Source organism: Nestor notabilis, unplaced genomic scaffold, assembly GCF_000696875.1.
Source record: "Nestor notabilis isolate BGI_N333 unplaced genomic scaffold, ASM69687v1 scaffold2242, whole genome shotgun sequence".
NCBI classification, from domain to species: Eukaryota; Metazoa; Chordata; class Aves; order Psittaciformes; family Psittacidae; genus Nestor; species Nestor notabilis.
Window position 1 is genome coordinate 1,873 of NW_009919459.1, and position 7,723 is coordinate 9,595.

General features: G+C 47.7%; 1 protein-coding gene across 1 annotated transcript in view; it reads left to right on the forward strand.

Annotated features, from left to right (window-relative positions):
- The window catches only part of LOC104402355 (RNA-binding protein 38-like), a 13,256-nt gene that overhangs the window by 1,677 nt on the left and 3,856 nt on the right, over window positions 1-7,723 (forward strand).

A 7,723-nucleotide genomic window follows, 5' to 3' on the forward strand; every position in this document is an offset into this window, starting at 1 on the left:
CCCTTTCCTGCTCTCTGTCCATGGGGTTTTGGGTAGGTGGTTTTTGGGTTTTGTTTTGTTTTGTTTTCTTAAAAAGGAAAAATCTGCTAGCAACAAAACAGAAACTTTCACTCCTCTGCCTTCATGGCTGCAGTTGCCAACTGCCCGGGTAATCTCATTCCAGTGAGTTTATGGATGTAAGAGGCTGTGTTGCCACAATAGTGCACACCCAGTGTGCACATGTTGTGTACGGTTCAAACATGCCAGTTTTCATATGTGGTTACGGCTCTGTTGGAAAGACTCGAAGAACATCTGTCATGAAATAATGAGTCTCTTTTTCTTCCTTCTCGTGTGTGCAAGAGCCACAGTAGTCCATGTAGACAAGATGCTGCTTTTTAATAGCTCTCCTTCCATGGGAGCTATGATAATTTTCTTAGCCCCCAGAGTAGGCAGCAACAGTGACTTTGAGATGTGAATCACAGAGGCTTTCCAGATTGCACAGGAGTGCACAAGAGTTGACGATAAAACCAGCCTGTTACAGGCTTTTCCAAGCATGCTAACAGAAAAGAGCAAAATGGTGAAGCACGTTAAACTCCTCGTGTTGGCAGGAGTGCCGGCACACGCCTGCACCCCGTGCAGATAATCTGCTGCTCCTGTGGGTGCTGTTCCTGTGGGTGCAGCTCTGCAGCTCAGGAAAACGGAGTTTTTGAACAGTTTGCTTTTAGTTTCACATACAGAGGAGTGTTGATCAACTGACTGCGTGTTCCTTGTGATCTAAACAGTTACTGTTCCAGATCTTAGGCATTGGTTTCATCATTAAACCAGCAGAGCTACAGTTAGCACATACAGCAGAGAGCACTATAAATTATTTATCAGTTGCCAAGAGACAGGAACCAGGAGACTGGAGGGTTGGAGGGAGGGGATTATATATCATTTGCAAGCATCAGACGATGAGAATTTCATTGCACGCAGTCATTGCTGTAGCACAATGACTGGAAACATGGGTTGGGCAAAAAGCCATTCACCTGAACACCGTGACGGGAGCTGCTCTCTGGCTTCTGAGCAAAGCATCAGGTGCTCAGTCAAGCAATAGAGCTTGGCTGCAGGTTCCCTCTTTGTCTCAACAAAATTAAGAGCCTGCCAGGCTCCATTCTTGCATTCTCTTGAACTCAGTTTCCTTGGTCCTCTGTGGGATTTGAGGATAGATGAGGAGTTTATCAGGGACTGTCTGTCTTTGGAAGCTTCATTGAATTGCTGTTGTCTGTTTGCACTGTGTTGAGTGGGTCCTTACCAAACTCAAGCTCAGTGGCTCTCAGTGGCTTTGCCTGTGGTGTAAGATGTTACCAGGTTCTCCTTCCTGCATTTCCTGTTTCTGCAAGGAGTTTGTGCCCAGGGGTTGGCATGTGGTTTCCAGAAGACGATTGTTATGGGACATGGCTACTAAGTGTGCAAGCTGGACTTGGCAAGGAAGAAATGAACGAGCCCATTAACTGCTAGGTAGCTAAATCAGAGAATGTCAGCCAGTTGTCTTCCAGCTATCAAGCCACAAAATGCAGGTTTTGGTGAAACCTGAAATGAATGGAAACCATGAAAATTACTCAAACGTTAAATGGAGATTATTTATAAACTGAAGGCTTCCTCCCCTCCTCAGCCCCAGGCACCCAAATGCAGCTGTAAATACTGCCTGGGTATGTGGAACAGAAAGAGAAACCATCAAGAGCCTCTTGCCTTCCTCCTGCTGTCCTGGCAGGGGAGGCACTCGCCCAGCAGACAGCATGGAGTCGGTAGTAAATCCTCCTTTGAAAAGTAGTCTCTTGATTGTAGTAACCAGAGATCTTTGCAGTAAGGCAAGGCAAAGGATGTGTCTTTGTCAGGGTGAGTTGGAGATCTGGCTTCTGAGTTTAGGGAAGCGTTATTAGCCTGGAGCTTACAGACTGTGCTGTGCTTAGAGGCTGTAATGCCGGTGTGTCCCTGCAGCTCCTGGCGAGCACAGAGCTGTGCTTACGGGATTGGAGAAGAGGGGGACCCTCTCTCCCCAAACATTATTACTCTATTACTGCAGCAGTGTCCCTTTTGTGAAATTTTGACAAACGTATGAAACTTCTTGGCAGCTGCTAGGAGCAACTGTGTAGACTGCTTGCATGGGAGTACATGGTGATGTGGCAGAAGTCTTTGTGCCCCCCTCTTGGTCCTCTCCCATGGTGCTGGAGACAGGTTTGAGTCTGTACAGGTAATGGGGATTCCCTGGTTCTCCTCTCTGCAGCCATGCTTGCTGCTCTGGACACGAGCAGCGCATGGCAGATGCATTCCTGTGGCTGTGCCTCAGCAAAGGAGCTATCTGTGTGGGAGATCTACCATTTACTGAGCTCTTGGAAACATACAGCTGTCTCTTGTAGTAGGATCCAGCTCTTTCTATCGCTGCCTCAGAGACCCCTGCTGCCCATCCTTGTGTAGCTGCTTATTTTGGCAGCCCCCCTGATTCTGGTTTCAGACAGCATCAGAAGAGTTAAATCTCTTTGAAATTTCATGTGTTGATGCTGCTGCCTTTCGGAAGTGAAGAAAGTCCCTCTTTGTGTCTGCCCGCCCTCCCTCGCAGCTGTATAATATCCTTAAACCTTCTCTACTGGGTTAAAAATAAAAGGAAACAAACTTTCATCTTTTCTGTGGTTATGCTTATAGAACGGCACATGCTGGCCTTGCTCTGTTTGGCCTCTGTCAGCTGGCATTCCCTGTGCTCCCACTTGCCCAAAGCTTGTCTGCCCAGGACCCCAGCTCCCATGGGATGAATGTGCTCCCAGCACCTGTTGTTTGTCATGTGCCTGTGACATGAAAGCTTTTTTGGAGGGGGGATTTCCTAAGAAACATCCAAATCCCTTTTCCAAATGGCTTCAGCTGCTAGTTCTCAGGCATGGTTACTGCTTTTCAGACCATGTGCTTGTCAGTCAGAAAGAGGTCTTTATTTATTTAATTAAGAGTAGACATGTATTTATAAGCAGATCAGGTGGCTTTGTAATTGTTTCTGGGTATCTGCCTCGCGTTGGCAAACACTGGTATCAGACCTGAGCGCTTGGTATATGATGTGCTATGGTTAGGGACACAATTTGCTCATGTCCTGCATCTCGTATGGGTCCATAGAACAATAAGAAAGGAGAGCCTGGTCTGATATACTGACCTTACACTTGGCTGTGTAACTGGTGCACCAAGCTCAAGGCAGTAGCAGACCTTTCGCAGGGGACAGGCTCTGGGTAAAGAGTGCCCCGTGCCATTCCAGTGCAGTCGAGGCACCAGCATGCCTGTGGTGGAGAGCCAGGCTGAGCTGGCTTTAGCTTTGTTTTTACAGCACACGAGTTGTGCTGTCTTCTCTGCATGATTCCATTGCCCTCAGTGGATTTGCTCTTCATCCTCACCAGCACAAGACCAACCTCCATAGCAGCAGAGACCAAAGGAGCTGGGGAGTGGCAGATGCAAAATTCTCCTGTTCTGGTCTGGCTGGTGCCACACAGTCCCAACGTGGCAGATTGGTGCATGCGTCTGAATTCTTAGAGCAGTCCAGCTTGTACTTGATCTCATCTTTCCTTTGCACAGCTGTTGGCATACCAGTCCCTAAGTCTGCAGTATTAAACACATGCCCAGTAATTTGAATGATAAATGTGGCTCTGGCTGGCCTGCCTCTGAGCTGGGGACACCAGTGAGGGAGCTAGACAGTTGTTGTGCTGATAATTTGGTAGCAAGGACACTGGGTCACTTCTAAATATGACTTATATGAAGAACTTGTTCCCCACGGATGGGAGCAAGCTACATACCAGAGCTAAATATACTCTATGATCACAAAAGATGGAAAGTTGTGGACCTCGGAGTTAAAACTGAGTCTCCTATTTCTTGGTCTCTTAGTCCTGTAAACAGGATTATGTTGTCCCCTGCAACTTCCCTGTTGCCAGCTTTGAGCATTTCAGCACTCCTGTGTCATAGCTGAGCTGCTGCTGGCTCTGCTGCTGCCAAAGCAGCAGAGGCTGGGATAGCCATGCCAGGGCCAGGCTTGCAGCCCCCCCACGATTCCAGGTTGCAGGAGGGTGTAGAGAGAGACATCTTCGTTGCAGCAATGGCACAACTGGTGGTAGACATCATGGAACCTCTTAAAATGGAATTTCTTTCTTGGCTGAGAAATCACTTGTTTTATCAGTGTAGGCTTTCTTCTATCAAAAATAGATGTGTTGTCACTTATTCTATAGCTAAATAATTCAACTTCAAAATACTTGTCCAAGAGAATTTTTCATACCTCAAATGTGTGGATGGTTTCAATTAAAAGTCAGTGGTTGGAATCACATGTAAAGAAAGTAGACCTGTTAAAAATCAGTTGAAAGTAGCCCATTTAATATAGATTATGCCAAAAGTTGTCAGGTACTTGAGAAGACTTCACGAGATGTTTCTGCAAAGGCACCAAAGCCTTTGGTTTTCTCCAAATTATAGAAGAAAATTGGAAAGCTTAGTGAAAGGCAGAATTCGTGGGGCTTCCTGGGTTTTTGTCTTGCATGGACAGGATGAATCCAGCATCCTCCTGGGTTTCTCACACTGCAGATGAAGGACTCAGGCCCCCGTAGTGTACTGGTGTGAAGCTTTTTCTGTTTCTCCTGTCAGTTAATTTCTGGTTTGGCTGTGCTGATAACTCAAAAGGGGAGGGGTTTTTCCTTCTCTGGGTAGCTGACTAGTTGCGGATTAACTTCCATGTGGCTTTTTCCTTGGTGCCAGATGGCTCTTGTTTCGGGCAGATGTTATCTCCTGCTACCTGAGTGTTTTTCAGCCTGCTTCTCCAAAACTATTCTTGGTCTGGCCCAGCATGCTTTGTTTGGGATTAATTTTTTTTGTTTCCTTTTTCCTTTGGGTGTGGGGAAAGCAGATGGAGAGGATAAAGCTGTAAGTTGTTGAGCCTGGCTAACTCATGGTAGAGCTCAGCATGTTGATCACAGACTCTTGGTTATGCTAAGAAAAAGGACTGGATCTTTGTGAGAAGATGTACTCTCATCTTTGGATGGCAACCTCCTTCTAAAACACTTTTAATTTCTTTTGTTGTTGGTTTATTTTCCCCCACACCCCTGCACTGGCTGTGGGGAAGGTGTAGATGGCATTTCTTTTTACTTGGTTTTTGTGGGATGCACCTTCCTCTGCTATGAGCCATTAGTTTGTTGCATTGTGGAGTCAAGATGCACTAACACTGTAAAATTAGGATGTTGCTGGGCTATGATAGGTTTTCACTACTGCAGTTCCTCCTATTCCTTATATTTTCTCTCTCCTGCCAAAATGAAAATAAATTGAAATAATGGATTGCTCTTGTACCCTCCAGTTGGCATCCATGTTTCTCGAGCAATGGTTTTGGTAGGCTCAGCAACCAGTTATCACTGAATCTTGCACTATACTCACTTTTTATTCTACTGATTCCAGCCTGGGACAGTCTGTTGTGCCAGGTTGTTCCTTGGCAGTTGCCACCAGCGTGGTGATGTCTGGTCCCAGGAGGGAAGCAGGAAGCTCAGCTGTGTACCTGTTTGCACAGGCTGCTGTGTAAATCTTCTCAGAGGGCCACAGGAGCATGAGTAGCAGGCAGGCAAATGAGTTACTAGATGAGCAGAAATTGTGTTCATTTGCTTTTTTGTGTTTGTATTATACTGTAGTAGGTGAGGATAAACACTGTACAATAGAGCTGCATAGTTCATCCTTGTCTGTCTTTGAGCTGGCTGAGATAGCTGGCTGATGAGGCAGAAGGCATTTCTATTCCAGTGCGTGTTTAAATCAGCTTTAGTAGGAGCACTTCAGGATTGGGAGGTCTGTCATGTCAGTGGTTGAAGCCCAGCCCATGTCAGTGAATGATGATGGATGGTGGAGCGGTTGGGGCACAATGAATGTCCTGATCTGCACCAAGCTGTTGGTGGATAATCTCTGTGATCTCCTCCTTGCTGGCAGGCAGGGATTGCCCTGGCCATGCTCTGGCTTATAGCCCTTCCTCATCATGTCTGGATTTGAGAACAGGTCCTGAATTTCTCATGTTTCTCCAGCCTGTCATTGTGGCTGGGGCCTATATGATGCGTATTGCCACTGCACACAGATTTACTTAAAGTGTCTCCACGAAGTGAGTGCTTGCTGGCTTGGGGGTGTCCTTCAGGAATGATGTTCTTTGGGTGAGAATTACATCAGGATGTGCCCGTGCATCACCAACTCAGAGGTGGTATTAAGACACTGCTAATGCAAGTGTAGAGCTTCTGGTCTGCTGCTGCTCTCCAGTGTTGCTGGGCTGTGCTCCCCAGAGCTGCTTCTGTCTGGTGCTCTTAGAACCCACTTCAAAATACATTTTCAGATCTCTCCTCCAGGCTGTGGTGGGAGGTGTTACTTGACCAAAGGTAGCTGTCAGGTTGCTGTCATGGTCCGCTCTGGCTGTGCTCAGCTCACTGTGTGGTACCACTTACCAACAAGCGCAGCACTGCTGGCCATCACGTGTTTTGGCAGTGTGGGTGTCCCTGTAGCAGCTAATGGGTCAGCTCTAGTGGAAATAGAGGCCAAATTCCTGGGGTCAAATGCCAGAATTTGTGCCTTCACTGGCAGACACAAAGGGCTCTGTTCCTTCATCCTTCAAGGAATAAAAGGCTGGTCGTGGCAGTGGCATTTGTGTCCTGGTCTCTCCGAGACTGCCGAGAGCCCTGTGCCCCTCCTTGTTTCCCAAGTGCTTGTGTGATGCTCTGTCTCTTGGCAGCAGGTTGCAGTTGTCTCCCACCTCTCCAGGAGCAGTGAAACCATGTCCCAGCATGGCTGGCAGAGATCAAGAGGGTCAGGAACTCCTGCTCGCTGCTCTCCCAGGCCTGTAGAACTTGAAGGAGCTGCTTATGGCTCATGCATAGGAAGGGGGAGAGCTGAGAAAGTGCAGCTAAAACAGATTTTAGCTGTAAGTCTGATAGAAAATAATTAAGTATATGAAGTGCCTCCGAGATGAGCTCTGCCAGATAGAGCTGATGGTGAGGGAGAGGGCCTGGTTAGCTCGTTCCTCTTCCTTGCAGTTGGGAAGAGGTGTGGGACACATGGCCATCTGACTGTTCCCTTCTTCCTGGCTGCCCTCCAGCCACCCCTGCCCTGCAGCTCACCCCCGGCAGCCCTGCCAGTGCAGTGTGGTGGGGAGAACCAGGTTTTAGGGCTGCACCAAAAACTTGCTGCTTTGCTCCGTCCTTCTGTATTTTGCACAGCAAAAGCAGGAGCTGAGCCCGTGTCCCCTCTGCCAGTGGCTCTGTAACCATCTCTTTTGTTCTGTGTCTTTCAATTTTGGCTGCCAGGGCTGTGTTGTGCCACATAGTTAGGAACGTGGGCTAGCGTGGTGGTCCCATCTGCCCTCCTGCACTGCGACAGCCCTCCTGAGTCCCTGCTGCGGCCACTGCTGGCTCTAGACCTAGGTTTGACCATGCTTGTTGCATTTTGTGGCCTTTGCCTGTGATTAATCATAACATCTCGTACATCTGCTGCTCATGGAGTGACTTTGATGTGTGGTGGCAATGGCTGATCGCTTGGTTGACGTTTTATAATCACGTTGTGCATGTTCTAGATGAAGTTCTCCTCTGGCTGGCAAGGCCCATTGTGGGGGATGGAGTAAAACTGCAGGGAGGGAGGAAGGGAAAGGCATCTTAAAACACACAGATGTGACTCATGCTGTAGAAATTCAGATTAGAGTTTGCTGATTTCTAGAAAAAGAACTCCAAAAGAGCTTTCTTCCCCC